This window comes from Herpailurus yagouaroundi, unplaced genomic scaffold (genome assembly GCF_014898765.1).
Source record: "Herpailurus yagouaroundi ecotype Mexico unplaced genomic scaffold, PumYag 203, whole genome shotgun sequence".
Lineage (NCBI taxonomy): Eukaryota > Metazoa > Chordata > Mammalia > Carnivora > Felidae > Herpailurus > Herpailurus yagouaroundi.
In genome coordinates this window covers 12,127,973-12,146,451 of record NW_024412434.1, presented here as the reverse complement: position 1 = coordinate 12,146,451, position 18,479 = coordinate 12,127,973, and positions in this window count along the sequence as shown.

Sequence of the window (18,479 nt, the reverse complement as noted above, 5' to 3'; positions counted from 1 at the left end):
GGTGTACATTTAAATTTTACGAGAGTGCCCAACTGTTTTCCAAAGTAGTTGTACCATTTTACACTCTAACTAGCAGTGTTTGAGGGTTTCTTCATGGTATCTTTTTGTGAACAGAAATTCTTAATTTTAAGTTAGTTGAATGCGTTGATAATTTCTTTCATTACCTCTTTTTTCATGTTATTTAAGAAGTTCCTCCCTACCTGAGACCATAGTGATACTCTCCTTTATGTTAAACTTTTTTAGGTTTTGACTCTTGAGTTCAAGTCTTTAATCCTTTGGTGCGGTGAGCATGATATGATGTGGAATTCAATTTCATTTTTGCCAGATGGGCGACGAGTTGTCTTAGCACCATGTATCACATGTCTGTCCTTTCTCTTGTGGGCTTCAACACCACCTCTGCCCTACATCATGTTTTCATATATGAGAGGCTCAGAGTGTCATCTCTGTTCTGTTTCGTTTGTCTAAGTCAGTGCCACACCATGGTGATCAATCACTATAGTTTAAAAAAAATTTTTTTTTTTGACATTTATTTATTTTTGAAAGAGAGAATGAGGGAGTGTGCACGAGGGAGCACACGCAAGAGAGTGCATAAGTGGGGGAGGGACAGAGAGAGGGAGACAGAGGATCCAAAGCAGGCTCCTCGCTGTGAGTCCAGAGCCTGAGGCAGACTCGAACCCATGAACGGTGAGATCATGTCCTGAGCAGAAATCAAGAGTTGGCCGCTTAACCGACTGAGCCACCCAAGCGCCCCAATCAATCACTATAGTTTTATTATAAGTCCTAAGATCTGGTAGTGCAAATCCTTTCACCTTTTTTGTTTTCAAGGACTGTTATTGCATTTTGCTCTTCCATATATATTCTGGAATCAACTTTCCAAGTTCTATAAAAACAAAACAAAATAAAACAAAATTTCTGGGATTTTGATTGAATTGCATTTAATTCAAAGTTCAGTTTGAGAAATGAATCTTTAAAAAAGTTAAGTATTCTGACCCAGGAACATGACATTTCTTTCTCTTTGAGCGTTTAGTGTCTTTCGGAAAAATTTTACATTTTTTTCCATGGATGTTTCGCAGACATTTGTTAGGTTTATTCCAAGATTTTACATATTGAAGGTAGATAGTCTGTTTTAAATTCTACTAGTACTTACATTGAAATTTTAAGAAGAATTAATTTCTTGCTTTTCAAATTTCCCTCCCATTATCCTCTGTTTCAGTGCACACACAGGTTTACACTTCTATGAATTTAATATGGAATTCGACACACAGAAAAACAAATCTTTTCGAACAACATGTCTTTTTTTTTCAATAAATGTGTGTTTTGCATTCTGTTTCAGTTACTATAATGATAATAATTAAAATTATATTTGTTAGACTATATTATTTTTGTCACAACTATGAATAATATATTTATTGAATTATCTCCAGGCAGTTAACCAGTTTCAATGCCTACTGGTTAGTTATTTCCTGTTAAACGCCTTCAGTTTTTGAACTTACAGTTTCATTAACCTCCTGGTGAGCTGGGATATGTCATCAGTCAATTTTTGTAAGAAACTTATTGGGTGGTAAATTTATCAGCCTTTTTCATCCGCTGGCTGATATTTTTTTATAACATTCTTCATTTGCAGGTGTATTTAACATATGTTGCCCTAACATATGAATAGCACATACTATTTATAAAATTCTTGAATCATAAACTCTCTTCCTCCATGTGTTATAAACTGCCTTGTCGTCTGGCATTTACAGTTATAGAGGAGATATTGGAAAAGAAACTGTAGTTGGATTTTTTCCCTCAGTTTGGTTGGTTTTAGGACTCCTTAAAAAATTCTTTAAGTTTAAAATTTTTATGAGGCTATGTCATAATATTTATTTCTGCTTGTTAAGCTTTTCTGGAAGATGTTAAACTATCAATTTCTGATCTCAAGTTTGCTTTTTTAGGTCTGGAATATTTTATCCTCTCCAACCTCCTATTATCTGTTCTTTTACTCTTCGGGTTTCTCTCCAAGATCTGTCCTTCAAGTACACCATTCCCTTTGTGCGTATTTTTTTTTTAACAACTTTATTAATTTGGCTCTTATTCTGGGGATGCTTCTCAAGTTTATTCCCCACAGTATGAATTGATTTTATGTATGCCTACTGATTTTGTTTCAGCCACTACATATTTCATTTTGCTACACTTGTGTCTTATTTCAGACAGTTCTTATTTAATCATTCTTTAATCATATTGGGCTCAGAAAGCAGATAGTGTTCAAAATGTTTTTCTGTTTATTAAAGTCTGTGTGAAAGGAACACAATACGGGATTTTTCTTTAAGCCATATACTTCGCTTTCTCTTTTCTTAGACAAGAGAAGTTTACAGATAGATAATGGATTAATTTAGCACATATTTACTGAGCACTTGCTACATGCCAGGCACAGTTCCAGACACTGGGGATACAGCAGTGAACAAAATAGGCACATGCACACACAAATCCCTACACGCGTGGAGGCTATTGTCCTCAGAGCAGACACGGGGAATAAGCAAACAAATAAAACACTCGTGCATCAGGTGGAGAAGTGATCTAGAGAAAAGTAAAATGAGGTGCATGGGGGTGCCCGTGGGCTGCTTTCACACTAAGAAGTTACCAGTATTTGGGGGAGAAGACTCCAGGTGCAAAAAACTGCTAGTCCAGGATCCTTCGGCAGGAGTATGCCTGGTGGATGTGAGGACTAACAAGGATGCCCAGGTGGTTTGAGTTTAGCCAGCGAGGGAGGGGCTGACCTCTAGGAAGTGACGTCGGGAGGCACCGAGGACCGGATCACATAGGGCTTCTTGGCTTTGACTTGTTTCTTCATGACATGGGTATGCAGCAGGGGATTTGAGAACAGAGATGTGACATGACACGATCTTAATTTTTTTTTTTTTTTTTTCTAACAGCATCACTCTGGCTTCTGGGTTGGAAATTGACGGCAGAGGCCGGAAGACCAGCTGAGAGGCTGCTGCAGTGACCCAGGTAAGGGATGCTGGTGACCCGGGCCAGGTGGTAGTGGTGGAGAAGTGCCAGCTTTAGATCTGTTTTTTATATATTTTGAAGCAGACGTAATATGATTGGCTGAAGCTTTGGATGTCAGGTGAAAGAAAGAAAGAATTAAGGATGAGTTTGAGGCTATTTGCCTGAGAACTGGCATAGAGTTGCTACCTCTGAGCAGGAGAAGACAGAGAGAGGAGAAGATTTGGGAAGAGGAGGGCTTCTGTTTTATATGTCATAGGTGTGAGAGGCCTCCTGGATATGTCAGCAGAGCCGATGTATAGACAACTGGACACAGTAGTGTGAAGTTCAAGGGAGAGGTCAGGCTGGAGAAATGACTTGAGAGTTATCAGTGGATGAACGGTGTTTGAAACTATGATTCCGGTGACACCAAAGGGAAAACTGTAGATAAATAAGCGTGCTGACATTTTCACCTGTTTCATTCACTTTTGAGTTTGACTTGATCTTATTTCTGCAGTTGTCCTGGGGGATTGGCTTTAGGGCTTCTCCTGCGTCTGTGAGCATGTTGGGTTACTTTGTTTTGTTTCCTTTCGCCAGTGTGGAAGGTCCATCTGGGTCTGTGTGGGAGCAGGTACAGGGTGGGAGGTTTGCGCTCACCTCATCACTGCTGAGTACAGAAGTTTTCTTCTAGACCTAAAGATGGTGTGCAGGTTGATAGAAAAACATCTTTGGTGCCTGGGATAACGGAGACATTCATCAGATCCTGGTTTGTTCTGTTGGATGCGGATTTCCCACTCCTCCTTCAGTTTGGTTGCCTACCACATTGTCCGGCCCCAGCTCTGCTGTTTCTTCAGCTCACAGACCAGGGCGGTGAGCATGGCACTGAGGCCTGGGTAATCGTCGCATTCCCGGACAAGGAATTTGTCCAGTGGTGGACATACAGGCCCATCGAGTCGTTCCTGGGACTGATACAAGGCTGTCGGGAGAAAGAAACCCTCTTTCCACGGGAGCTACTGAACTAAAACAGTCCTGGAATTGATAGTTGTTACTCCTTTGCTGCATAGAGGGAGCATGTTTAGAGGAGGAGAGAATGCAGCTTTCATAAAGAGGAAAAGCCAGGTGACAGATGGGAGAGAATATGTGCCCTAACAGCATTGTTTAAAGATCTTGCCCTGAGCTGTATCTGAAGTCACTGTTGGGCAGCCCCTTGCTTGCTTGCTTGCTTCTTTCCCGTATCTTTCCTCTCCTTCCTTTATTCTTTTCTTTCCTCCCCCCCTTCTTTCTGGAATATGCTTTTTGGAATTGGCTTTCTCTTCCTTTGCAGTTGGAATAGTTCTCATTTCATGCCTGTTCAATCCTTCAGGCAATCCTCAGGCCCAGGTATGGGAAATAAGGGTCTTTACAAATGGTTCATTGAAGAAAAGAGGCACATTTAGATGCTTAGCTAAACTCTTTTTTTTCTGTATCTCAGAGATGCCATCACTGTCGTTTCGGGATATGTTGTTCTACAGTCACATCGGCAGGACTTACAGAACCAGCCCTGGACGTCCTGAGTTGCCAGCTGAGACTGGAATAAGGGTCAGTGGTGAATGAGTTCATTACAGTCCTTTCCTCCCAGTTCCTATTTTAGTGGAGGACAGACATCAAACAAATAGATGCAATTTAAATAGTAAAGCAGACAAGTGCAAGGGAGCCCGGGGTCAGTTCTGGAAAGGAAGGGCCACTCTGAGGAGGTATTTTCGAATATCATAAGAGCAAAGTAAGTGCACGAACATGTGGTGGTCTGGGTGGATGCAGTCCAGGCCGAGGAAATAGTGAGGGCCCTGAGAGAGAATGAGCTTATGCATGCAACTGCCAGAACACTTTTATGGAAAGAACGGGGTGAAGGATGATGAGAATGGCAATCAGAGTTGTACAGGGACCTGGTCCCGTCCAGCCTCGGGTGTGATGGCAAGGATTTGGGATGTTCTGAAGAGACGAACTCCCTGGGGGGGGGGGGGGGGGGAATCAGGGAGGGCTGCTGGGAGGAGGTGGCAGGACCAGGAATGACAGCCTGAGCTCTTCCCCCTTCACTGCAGCCTTGGGGGAAGGAGGGCAGTGGGGGCAGGGTCTGCAAGCCACAGTAGGATTTTGGTATTTGTCCAAGAGCAGTGAGGAGCTATGGAAGGATTTTAAGCAGCAACGGGCTCAGGTTGGATCCTCACTGCCATATTGTACTCGGAACCAGAGGAAGGGAGCGTTACATAGTAGAAATCTCGGTTATCCCTCGCTCCCCCCTCCAAAACATGTTTAAGATTGTCAACCACAGAAATAAAACTTCCTCTAATCCGCACCTTTCCCCCGGCCCCTCAAAAAAAGAAACCAATGAGTGTACTAAGGAACTTTGGGTTGGCTTTGAACAGGGAAGTGATGTGATTCAATGTCTGCTTTAAAACCGTCACTAATGTTCTGTGGCAGACTGACCAAGCTCCCTTTCACTTGTCTGCTTTACTATTTAAGTTGCATCTATTTGTTTGATATCTGTGTCTCCCACCAAAATAAGGACTGGGAGGAAAGGACAGGGAGACCAGTTAAGGGCTGACGCCGTGGTCCAGGGGCGAGGCCATGGTGACTTGGACCAGAGTGGTAGTGCCAGAGAGTCATCAGAAAGCGGGGGATAAGGCCAATGAGGTTTGCCGATGGAGTGGTCACAGGGTTTGCGCACATGACATAAGTGTCATGTTGCCTGAATGAAGAAGTCCTTGTGCCACTTTACTGATAGGGGCAAGTCTTAGGGGCAGATTTTGAGAGAGGGTGCAAAAAGGTCTACGTGAGCTCTGTTGTGTTAAGATACCGCCAGACATCCAGAAGGGGATGTGTGCCGGGTGGATTTGTCTGGAGCTCTGGCGAGAGGCCAGGGAAGCAGATAACTTGAGGGATTCAATGGCATGCGGGTGGATTTAAGGGTGTTGTGCTTGGTGACAAGTCCTGGCGTGTGAGTGCGGGGAAGCTGGAGACCTGAGCTCTTGGAAGATCTAAAAGAAGAGGCTTCTAGACTTGAGAGGGGCTGTCGCAAAGCAGGTCACTAGGGTGGTGTGGAGCCCCGGAGACCGTGTGCACCAGTGTGTTCAGGAGAAGGGGGGGTGTGATAAGATATTGCTGAGTGGCCACGCATAATGGGGAGTGGGAAGTCTTTGCTGGATTTGCCTTCATCGTCATAGAACATCAAGGCCGGGGTATGGGAGAGGTGGAGAACACTCTAGGTAGGGACTGACTCTGGACCAAGTGTAGAGTGGGCAGTCCCTCTTACGTGCCAGCCACTGAGGCCGACCAGGGTGTGCAGATGCTGCCCAAACTGTCTTGCCTCTGCTAGAATATCATAAGCGACGGGCTGGATTGTCTGACGAAAAAACCAAAATGGCGCCACCACTGCTGTGGTGGAGAGAAAGGCAGATTGCTGGGAGTTTCAGTAAGATGAAGATTATTTTGTTATCTTTATGTGTGATGTTAGAATGTGACCTGCACAGGAAACCCGAATGAGAAGCTCAGGACAGAACTGCAGCTGCAAGGGGCGCCTGGGGGGCTCAGTTGCTTGAGCATCCAACTCTTGATTTCAGCCCAGGTCATGATCTCACCGTTTGTGAGTCTGAGCCCCGCATCAGGCTCGGTGCTCCCAGTGCATTGTCTGCTTGGGATTCTCTCTCTTGCTCTCTCTCTCTGCCTCTCCCCTGTTACTCTGTCTCTCTCTCTCAAAATAAATAAACTTAGAACATTTGTTTGAATAAATAAAAAATAAAAATAAAAAACAAAACTGCAGCTGCTTCTGAGGGACTGCAGGTAATAGATGAATTTGGCAAAAACCAGTGAGTGTTTGTGGTTCTTAGCACAGTCTGTTGGTAATCCCATCCAACATCTATTTCCATGAGTAGCTCAGTTTTATTGTTTCTTTTGCAAATCACCTTTAAGTTGGGTGTCTGACATGTGCTAAAATCAACCTGAGGGAGAAAAACTTCTGTGGCATTTAAAAGGATTTGACATGTGCTAGTTTGGACAATTCCCAGCAAGAGGGGACATTTTATTAGGACATTCCACTGGAATAAATTGCACTCTTTTTTTTTTAATGTCTATTTATTTTTATTTTTATTTATTTTTTATATTTATTTTATATACATATAAATACATGTTTTTTATTTTATATTTATTGATATTTTATTTTTATTTCTTAAACACTGATTTAAATGTTAAGGAGAGAAAGACAGAGTATGAGCAGGGGAGAGGCAGAGAGAGAGGGAGACGCAGAATCCGAAGCAGGCTCCAGGCTCTGAGCTGTCAGCACAGAGCCTGATGCGGGGCTCGAACTTACGGACTGTGAGATCATGGCCTGAGCCAAAGTCGGACGCTTAACCGACTGAGCCACCCAGGCGCCCCAGTTGTCTGTACTCTTTTGAAGACAGTACAATTCCATTCACTTTTAGGGGATTAAAGATCTAAAAAATAAGAGGGAATGAGGGCCGTTCTAATATAAACAGTTATAATTATGGAGTTCGCACCCAGCTGGGTGGAGAGAAATGATCAGGACCCACCTCATGAACACTTCACAGTAAGTTTTATATTTTGGAATTCTTATATTTGAGGGTCGTGTCTGATTAATGAGCTAACTCATCTCTGGAAGGTAGCCTGTCACTCCGAGCTATCCAATGTTGTGAGCCTCTGTTTACAAATTACATTTGTCAAGGTTGGTACTGAGAGAATACGATATAACCAGTAAAACTTGCACCTTCTCATACTTAGACTGGTTTTCTAGAACAGTTTTCACTGGGTTGATGTTTGAATATTTGGTTAACATGACCATGCTTTTTAACATGTCCTCTCTAATCTTCAGAAGAAATTTAAATGTCTCTGGGAACACAGTTAAAGGAGTAATTAATTTTTCCTGGCAGGGGTCAGGAAAGACTTCAGAGCAAATGTAACATTTGAGGCAAGGCTGGAAAGATGGATAGTTTTCTGGTAGAAAAGGGAAGAAAGTGTTTCATGCAGAGGGGAAGCATGAGCAGGAGCAAGACCACGTGGAAATGCCTCAGGTGCTTGGATCCAGGCCAGTTCCAGTGAAAAAAAGGAATACTTTGGAATTAAGGGCTTTAAAGACAGGAGCAGGCCTTTGTGGTGTCCAGGCTTTCTAGTTAGCAAGTGCATGAGCTGCTAGGCGGCCTGCTGTCTCTGGGGCAGGATTGATCGCCATTTCCTACTGTGGCACTTTCCTGCTGCTTTGACATTTGCATGAACCTGGCAGAGGATGCGGACTGATGTTGCTCAGAACTGAAGATTGATTTTCAGTCCTGGGAAGGTTTGTGGGTGACCTTTAGAGCCAGCTGAACTGGGTGATTGCTCAGAGAACAGACTAGAACGAGTGATGTTAAGGAGGCGCCAACGGTAGGTACCCAAGGTCCGACTTCCAAAGGGCAGGCTCTCCTTGATCACTGTTAACCCAGGTGGGGTCCCACTCAGACTGTGTCATGAAGGCTGTCAGAGGAGAGGCAGTGTAACCAGTGCCTCCACCATCAGTGCTGGGAAGTACGTGATGGATGCCACCATGGTAGTAGTATGAGTAGGGATATGCTAGCCCTGGGTATCTTCCCCTCAAAATCAGGATACCCCTGTATTAGGGTTCTGCAGAGAGATAGAATCAATAGAAGGTGTGTGTGTGTGTGTGTGTGTGTGTGTGTGTGTGGCCGTATCCATACCCATATCCATGAGAGAGAAAGAGAGAGATTTTAAGGAATTGGTTCATGTGATTCTTAGGGCTGACAAATCCGAAAATCTGCAGGGTGGGAGGGCAGGCTGGAGACTCAGGGCAGAGCTCATATTGTAGTTCAAGTCTGAAGGTTGTCGTCCACTGACAGTTTCTTCTTGTTTGGGGAGGTCAGTCTTTGTTCTTTTAGGGCTTCAACTGATTGGACGAGGCCCACCTATATTATGGAGGGTAATCTGTGTTACTCAGTGTCCACTGATTTAAATGTTAATATTATCCGAAAAAACACCCTCACAGAAATATTCGGGATAATGTTTGACTAAATATCTGGGCATCGTTAACCATCACAACCTCTAAAGACTGCTGTAGAGTGAGGATTCTCTATTAGTCAGTGTCTGTTTATCATCATTTTGCCAACAAAACAGCAGGGAATTTTTATTATTTCTTCCATGTTGCTATATGCCCAGTACCAACAGCATTCCCTGGCATATAATGAATGCTTAAGAAGTGTTTTTATAAATTGAATGAATAATAGAATAAACATTGACTTCAGTTATTTGGAAACACAGTACCTGGCACTCCAGTTATCTTCATCCTGGCCAGAATGTTTGTGCTAACATGATATGATTGCCCAGAGTTGCTCCGTATGTCTGGCTTGAGCCTCTGCATCTTCCCAGACGTAACGTAGGCATCTTTGGAAGTTGATTGTAACTTTTTCATGTTGCTGATTACCATGGATACCCTGGGAACAGCCTCCGCTGCACTGTGATTTGGCGTGTTCCATTGGGCGGCTCTTAGCCGAGCGAGAACCCTCAATGAATCATCTGAGGAATCTCAGTTATTTTAGTTGTGTGTATATATATCATATATATGATATATATATCATATGTGTTATATATAATAGTATATACCATCTCTGTATCGGGAGAGGGCTGAAGAGAGAAAGTTCATCAGGGAGGGGGTGCAAATGCGAAGGGCAATGGAGAAAAACATCTGCTTCCGATTTTGTCCACAAGCGAGCAAAGACTGATCCATGCTTAGGTTGCTCGCAATGTTCAGATTTTCCTGTTGTTTCGCACCCTTTTTTCAAAAGCTTATTTATTTATTTATTTTAAGAGAGACAGAGACAGCGCAGGTGGTGGGAGGTGCAGAGAGAGAGGGAGAGAGAGAGTATCCCAAGCAGGCTCCACACTGCCAGCGCAGAGCCCAGTCTGGGTCTCGAATCCACAAAGCTGTGAGATCATGACCTGAGCCCAAACCAAGAGCTGGACACTCACCCGACTGAGCCCCCCGGGCGCCTCTAGTTTGCACCCTGTGTAAACACTGACGTTATTCTAAGGACTGTGCTGGACATTTTTGCACCATGTTCCCTGCCCTCCATTAACCTACATCCCAGATAGGTGTCTGGGAGGCAGAGGTGTGTGTTCAACTTTTCTACCTGGTGTGCCAACATTATTTGTGCACGTTAGAATTTGAGTGAGAACTTCTGTGGGAAAACAGAGCGGTTGGGGTGATGGCGAAGGGCATCGTTCTCTGCCAGCTGCGATGGGGAAAGAGGTCTAGAGATGGGGTTGGAAGGATTAAACTGAGTGCCAAAGAACATTTGCTTGGTTGGAGTGAAGGAAAGGGAAAGACCGTAGGAGGTGAAGAAGGAATCAAGAAAGCTGGCAGAAGGCCTCAGGACCACCAGAAGGAGCCATTTAGGAAGCGAAGACTACGGGGCCCAGAGAATCTTACTGACCCATAAGAATATCTCTTTTGGGGGCGCCTGGGTGGCTCAGTTGGTTAAGCGTCCGACTTCAGCTCAGGTCATGGTCTCATGGTTTGCAGGTTTGAGCCCCGCGTCGGGCTCTGTGCTGACAGCTCAGACCCTGGAGCCTGCTTCATATTCTGTGTCTCCCCACCTCTCTGCCCCTCCCATACTCATGCTCTCTCTCTCTCTGTCTCTCAATAATAAATAAACATTAAAAAAAAGTATCTCTTTTGAAAAACACTTTATAGTGTCTGACACTCAGCCCGTAGGGATGTGATATGATCAAAATATTTGGCAAGAAAAAAGACCTCTTTGTGTCTCTGCAGAGGAAACTAGCAAGAAACGGGGGGCGGCTGAGGGGCTAGCTAGGGTTTTGTCTTGAGGAATAAAAGAGAAAGGAAGGGGATGAAGGTGTTGGAGGAAGTATTGGCATTTTATTTCTTCTAGAATTTGGATGAAGACTGTGATACATCTTTTACTTGCTGGTCTTCTGACCCTGGGTGATTGGGGTGACTCTCAGAGGTTATTTGAGGAGTTGAACAGTGTGGTGGGTTAAAAACTGCAGTCTTGAGGCAACAAGAAGGGAAGGGTTTGAGAAAATACAATATAGGTGTCTGGGTGGCTCAGTCAGTTAAGCAAATGACTTTGGCTCAGGTCATGATCTCGCAGTTCATGAGTTTGAGCCCTGCATCAGGCTCCCTGCTGTCAGCACAGAGCCCACTTGGGATCTTCTGTCTCCACCTCTTTCTACCCTTACCCCACTCATGCATGCATTCTCTCTCTCTCTCTCTCTCTCCCAAAAAATGAATAAAACATTTTAAAAAATATGTACTACCAACGCAACTGCAAATCAGCCTCTTGGGTCCGGGGAGAACATGTCAGGATGAGGCGACTATCAAGACCGTGGGAGTTGAGACAATTAAGACAGCACATTCCTCATTAGGAAAGAATCAAAACTAGATCCCAGAGGAGGAGTCACAGATGGTGAGGGAAGTGATGAAGGTGAGCATCCAAAAGTGACACAAAAGTTAGAAGGATACCAAGGTCAGGGTGGATTCCCTTAGAACCATGATGTAGAACTGGCGGGCTCCTTTGCAAAAGGTCCAGCTTCTTCCTGACGCTTACAGCTTCCTCCTGTATGTGTGACTGACACTGGGGAATACATCCTCCTGTCTCCCATTGTCCTGCACTCCCTGGGCCCACAGTCTAACCAGGTCTAGGCTGGTTTTGTAATGAGAACCAAGTCCCAGAAGCTACTATTGTGTCCCACGTTTGGATTCCCTGAGAAGCCCTACTAATCAGGACCTCCCCATTTGGGGTGAATTCCACTGGAAACCCCAAGGCTAATAGCTCCTCCAGATTGCACACCCCTGCTATTTTTAGTTCCTTCTCAAAATTAAAGTCCCTAGAAGGTATGTTACCTCTTCTGCATAGTCTGGCCTGCTGTGTACTTCTCCTCCTGACCCAGCCTCCACCACTGCCATCCTCCAAAACCTATGCCCTGTGCCTTACGGAGAACTGGTTTCCTAGTGAACAAAAGTCCCTTCTTTTACCCCCTTCTTCAGTGGAAGCTATTACCTTTGAGTGTCTTTCTTCCTTCCTTTCTTCCTTTCTTTCTTTCTCTCTCTCTCCCTTCCTTCCTTCCTTCCTTCCTTCCTTCCTTCCTTCCTTCCTTCCCTCCCTCCCTCCCTCTCTGTTTCTTTCTTTCTTTCTTTTCTTTCTTTCTTTCTTTCTTTCTTTCTTTCTTTCTTTCTTTCTTTCTCTCTCTCTCTCTCTCTTTCTTCCTTTCTTTCTTCTTAGAGAGAGAGAGAACACAAGTGGGGGAGAGGGGCAGAGGGAGAGAGTGAGAAAGTATCTTAGGCAGGCTCCATGCTCAGCGAGGAGCTTGACACAGAGCTTGATCACATGACCATGGGATCATGATCTGAGCCAAGATCAAGAGTCAGATGCTCAACTAACCGAGCCCTCTAGGTGCCCCCTGCCTTTGAGTTTTAACGGACATCTTCCTCCATCTCAAGGCTTCCACATTTGCAGCAGCCTCCCTACTGTAGGTTCTTTGAGAGCAGGAAGCACATGTGATGTGTTTACCAAGAATCTTCCCAGCATCTAACACAGTGTCCAAAATAGCAGCTACTCAAGAAATACTTCTTAAATGAACGAATGAGTGCATGCATGTAGAATCTGCTCTTTTGCCACAGCGTGTGTACTAAGAGCCAGGAGTCCCTTTTCCTGAATTACTGTCAACAGCGGTCCTCACTTTTGTCCCCCATGTCATGAAGCCTTTGCCCTCTGGCTCCTGCCTTGCTGCTACATCAAGTCTGGAGTAACTTCAGTGCCCTGCCACCACTTGGAATTATGCCACAGCTGACATTTTTGTTCTCATTGGTGGAACTTTCTAGAAGTGGGTATTCATAGGCCATGAAAATGTTCTTTACACTCTTATCTCCAATTCCTCACCTCCAAGTGCATCCTAATTCAGTCCAGCTGAGCATTTGTACAACCAAGATTCCCGACTCCCTATCGTCCTTCTTCTTTTTATTAAATTCACTGCACTTTTCTGTCTTTAGCTCAGTTGACAACTTAGCAACACTTGCCAATTTTGGCCATGATTGCCTTGAAACATTTGTCCTTGGCTTTCTCTAGACTTACTCTTACAGTTTCTTCCTTCCTCTCCTTCTCCATCTGTCTTTATTCTCTTCTCTCTGTGCCCATTTCTAAAACATTAGTGCTTTCTTAGTGTTTAGTCTTTTTTTTTTTAAGCTTATTTATTTATTTTGAGGGAGAGAGAGAGAGAGCATGCAAACAGGAGAAGGGTAGAGAGAGAGAGGGAGAGAGAGAATCTGGAGCAGGCTCCACACTGTCCGCACAGAGCTGGACATGGGGCTCGATTCCATGAAATGTGAGATCATGACCGGAGCTGAACTCAAGAGTTGGATACTTAACTGACGGAGCCACCCAGGTCCCCTAGTGTTCAGTCTTCTGCTCTTTTTTTTCTTAACCCTAAATTTTCTACCTGTGCTGTCCTCTGGCACCCCCTGAATAATCATTTGCATTAGAGATGTCTTCCTAATTTAGATCCATCTCCTATCAGCTTATGAGGTCTAGATAGATATCTTGCTCCTATGTACTAATTGTACATAAAGGGCTAAAATTGACCTCAAATTCAACCTGTTATAAATGGAACACATCATTCCCAACCAACTCTCCAACTTTGCTTTGTCCCCAGTATTTTCTTTTTTCATAACCTTCCTTGTATGCCTTGATTCCTTTTCATTCTCTTGAACCTCACTCCCACAGCCTTCTTTGCGTCATTATTACTTATTGCCTGGGTTAGCTTGGTTCTTTCTGAAGCTGCTTTCCAGGTATCTACTCCTAACTGCATCCCATTTAATATCCAAAGTGTCAACTTTCTAAAATAAAAATCTGATCATGTCATTCTCCTGCTTAAAACCTTTCACTTCTTCTGCGTTGCCCTTAGTGAAACTCGAAACTTTTTGGCATAGCCTGCAACAATCCTTCAAAATCTAACCTAAAGTATACTTATTGAATAAATGAATAACTAATTTAAGAGCTTGAATGAGAGGCCATGATGGACTAATGGTGGCATAAATGCAGGAGAGTTCCAATAGCAGCATCCCGGGAGAATGAACTTGGTCTTGTTTTATATTATCGTTAATACATTCAAGTACTCCCTTAGCTTGGAAATATTTGAAGTGTAGTGCTTCATCAGGAAGTACACACCTTGTCTTTCCTACCCATAACAAGCTGGCCATTAGAGTGCCTTCTACAATGCTGTGTGCGGTGTCCTATGCTCAGGAACGGATGTGTTGTCTGGGAGGGTTTTTTCATTCACAGATTTTAATAACTTAAACCAATAAGAGTTCTATGTGCTGAAGTATTTTGAAACGTAAGCGAAAACCGTGTCTTCTGGTTTTCAGTTCCCCATATTATGCGTCATGAGGTCCTTACAGGAGCTTAAAATGTCTTTTCGATAATAGGATACTATTTTTCCACCTCTTCCCTGGTGTCCTTGAATTTACTTTCAGTATGAAAAAAATACTCAATTTCATCCCATTTTACTGTGATTGATGAAATTAATTTGTCAGTGTGGCTAATGGTCTTGCAAATCAAATAATTCCCTCGGTTTAGCAAATCTGGTTGAAGAAAAATGTGAAGAAGAAGTTTTCACCTCCTGGCTTCCTTTACTATATTCAGAGATGTCTCCAGGGGTTTCCTGTCAGATTATGTGTCTTGAAAGTATTTGTGACTAATTATGGGCAATGGAACCTCAGGTTCAGGTTTTGAAAAATGTTGAGATGAGGGAACATCAGCGGACATATTTTATTGTGTCTACTTTTTAAATACATTTTCCAGAAGATTGTTTTCATAGGCAAAAAGTGGGTCTGCCGTGTTATTATGTGTTTTGTTTTTGACAGCCGATTCTGTATTTCACACCCCTCAGGTTAGAGGGAAGACAGAGGCAGTTTGTGGGTATTTGTGAGCTCTTGCTAGAGCCAGCTGGATGCTGGCTATCCTTGTTCAGTTATCCTGTGGTGTATGTTAAGCCCAAAATAGTTTTCATAAAGAAACAGATTGAATTTCACTGTGAACATTTTCATCAATTCCTGGAATCTCAGAATGTCATTAATTAGCAGTTGGAAGTGTTGTGTTATGTGTCAGTAGTGATTTAATGAATTGAAATAGTATTAACTTTGCCTTTTTTTTCTTTTTTTTTGGTTCGTAAGACATTTACATTTTATTTACTCTTTAGCTGTGGGCTTAAACAAGCCTTTATTTATTTTTTTTAGAGTGGAAATCATTGAACAAAATATTTGTTTGCTTCAAAGGTAGGTTTATTTTGTAGCTTTGAATAGCATGGGAAAAAATTGTACTTTGATCCAAATGTTAATTGAAGGCTGAAGAATTGTTTCTGAAAATTTGACTATTTTTAACCACCTGGATATAAGTTCTAATTAAAATAACCACATGTGACATTCACCTTTATTTTCATTAACTCGGAATTAAGAAGCGTGTTATAGGTATAATTTTCCACTATTTATGCAATATTGTACTTTCTCTGGTTCCCTGAGGTATTTTATGTTTGATTACATTTATTTTGAAATGATTTTTCTTCCTCTTATATCAAAAGCATTAGTTATGACATGTTACTAATGAATGCAAGCATAAAGGAGAGACATTTTTATTAACTCCTAAGCATTAGATTTTATTCCGTGCCTTGAGGTTCTTGGCTTCTTAAAAAAACTCGTCATGAGATAAAGTGAGTAGGTATTTGCTGAGTGCCTTCAATGGGTCAGACTTGTGCTAAGCTATGTATGCTACTTATGTTATTGCATTCAATTATATAAGAGCCTTTTAAACTATCATCATCTCCACTTTCCATGGAAGGTAGCTGAGGCACAGAGGTTGAGTACCTAACCTAGGTTTTCATATTGATGGACTTGGGATGGACCTTTGACATTAGTGATAGATACTCTGCAAGCCTATTCACCAGTTTAATGTTTCTTATATTTTATGGGAACTCCAGTGTTATATAGAAAGTCTTTTTGCCTAGTTGAAGAAAGATTCCAGATTTGATAAACAATGGTGCCAATGAGTAAATGTCAAACAATAATGGAGGCAAATTTGGCTAAAGACCAGTGTCACTGGTTATAATCAGAGTTTCCATGATCATCATGTAAAACCTTACAGAAAGAAAAGATAAAATCCTCCCTACAAGGAATAGGAGATCATTGTACCCAAAGAAGCATGACCAACAAACTCACAATTAGTAGAAATCATTTTAGAGCTTTGGATTGAAATATGCTTTATCTGCTGTGCCTGCTTTATCTGTATATTTGCTTGTGAACATAATCAAAAGTCAAATAGCTATCCACCTATTTCTTGGTTGAAGTAGCTATAATAGTTTTCGAAAATTTAAGATGTAAGCTGGGAATTGAATTTGTACCTGTGGAGCATGTATGTGACTGAGTTGACCCAACTCTCTGTAATGGACTCTACAAACATTTGAGTACAAGAATCCCATTGATTGAAACAAGAGTTATCCACACTTGCAGTTCCTGGAAGTATGTTGGAGAATGGAATGGTGGTCTATTCTATAATAAGCAAATTAATCTTTTTTAAAGGATCGAAAACACCGTAAGTCCAAACTCCAAACTAATCTCAAAAATCTTTTCATAGGCCAACCTAATATGAGTTTTACCACATCATGTTTTAGAACATGAAGGAAATCCTAGATCATAAAAATTTCCGACTTTCACTTTCAACTCTACCTTTGGAGCTTAATTATTCTGTTCCCTTCTCATCTTCCTGACAAATTTCTACTTACCTGCAAGACCCAACTTAAAAGTGTCCTCATCTATGAATTCTCCCCCAACTGCTTGCTCACCATTCCCTCCTCCCTGCCCCTATCAGAGTTTACCTCTCCTGGATGTCTCCTACACTATCTAATGACCAGCCTTCCTAGTGTCTCCTCTGCTGAGCTGGGAGCACCTGGGGAGGAGTGGAATTCATTTCAGAATCCTCATGGTATGGTACGGTGCCTGGAACATAAGAGGCACTCAGTGTTTTTTGAACAAATGAATCAGTGACACAAGATAATCAAAGTGTGTGTATACTGGAGATAATCACATCAAAAAAGTGAGAGAAAGGGAAGGGGAAGTTAGTTTCCCAGAAGAACTCCAAAGACAGAAGAATCCCATCCCCGATTAATCTCTGTTTCAAAGGAAATGTGGTGATTGCTCACGACAGAGTGCTCCTGGCACCACGTGATCCATGTGAGGGGCTTTCTTTAGATGGAAACTTCACTAGAATACAGAGTTTTAATGTTCTGCCCAGGGACCTTCCCAGCATTTTTCCAGATAGTCTATCAGACACTCTCCCTCCTTTCTTGTTATGACCTTTGATGAATCTTGGGGGATATTCTGATCCTGGCTGCCTTTAATGGGGCACAGTTCAAGCCTAGAGATGACAGAAGTCAAGGCTGCTGCTGCCGTATCACCCCCACCTCTCTTTATACCTTTCTTCCTTAGTGTCCCCGTGTCCCAAGGATCTAGCGTCCCTCCCCCTTCTGATTTTCTCTCCGCCTTCTCGTTGGGGCCCTTGAATTTTGACATTCAGCTTCTGAATGCTCCTTTCATGTTGCTTTCCCATGTTTCCTTAATCTCTGGGCATCCTCTGAGAGAAGGAGCTGTTAGGTCCATTGTACCATTTTCTACAATTTTTTTAATGATCATTGCTAACTTTTTCCATGTGTGAGCCGTAATCGGTGGTATTTAACTGCCGCATTACGAGGAAGGGTAAAATCAAAGGAAAAAGATTTTAAAATCCCATTGGCAAATGACTTAGAACCACCAAATCATCAAAACAATAATTAAATACAAACTGAATTTCATCCTTATTATGCAAATACTCCGGCAAATCACAGTCTGTGTAGCCGGCAGGGTTGATGCTTCCAATCCAGAGGTCTGCAGTGGTACTGCCCCCGTGCAGACTCTTGAAGTTCCAGCTGCCTCGGGCTGTGGCCCGCATTCTTTTCTGAGCTGCAGAGCAAACGGAACAAAAGGTCTGGAAGAGAAAATAGCTTGGATCCTTGGAACTGGCTAAGATAAAGTAAAATCCTGAAGAAATCCTAAGAACCCAAATCTATGGATAGAGAAAGACATCTCTTGAAGTATATATGGCAGTTCCTAACCATGGATCTTTCGTCATGCTCCAGGGGATGAAGACTCCTGATTTAGTCCCACTACAGTTGACTAATTCAGTTTTATTACCCAACTGGCCATATAATTTTTACCTGAGTCTCTTAATCTCTGTCATCTTCAGTGACCATAAAAGTCCCTAACAGCGCTGAAGTTCAACACCTCTGTGATCCTATGGGTGAGAGAGTACAGGATGTGCAATGCAGAGATGAATGTAGGTTATCTCCTCTCCCCCATGGCCTCGAGTGAGGAGTGATACGTACAACTACGTGAATGCAAAGCAAAAACAAATGAGGAATGAAAAGAGAGGAGAAAC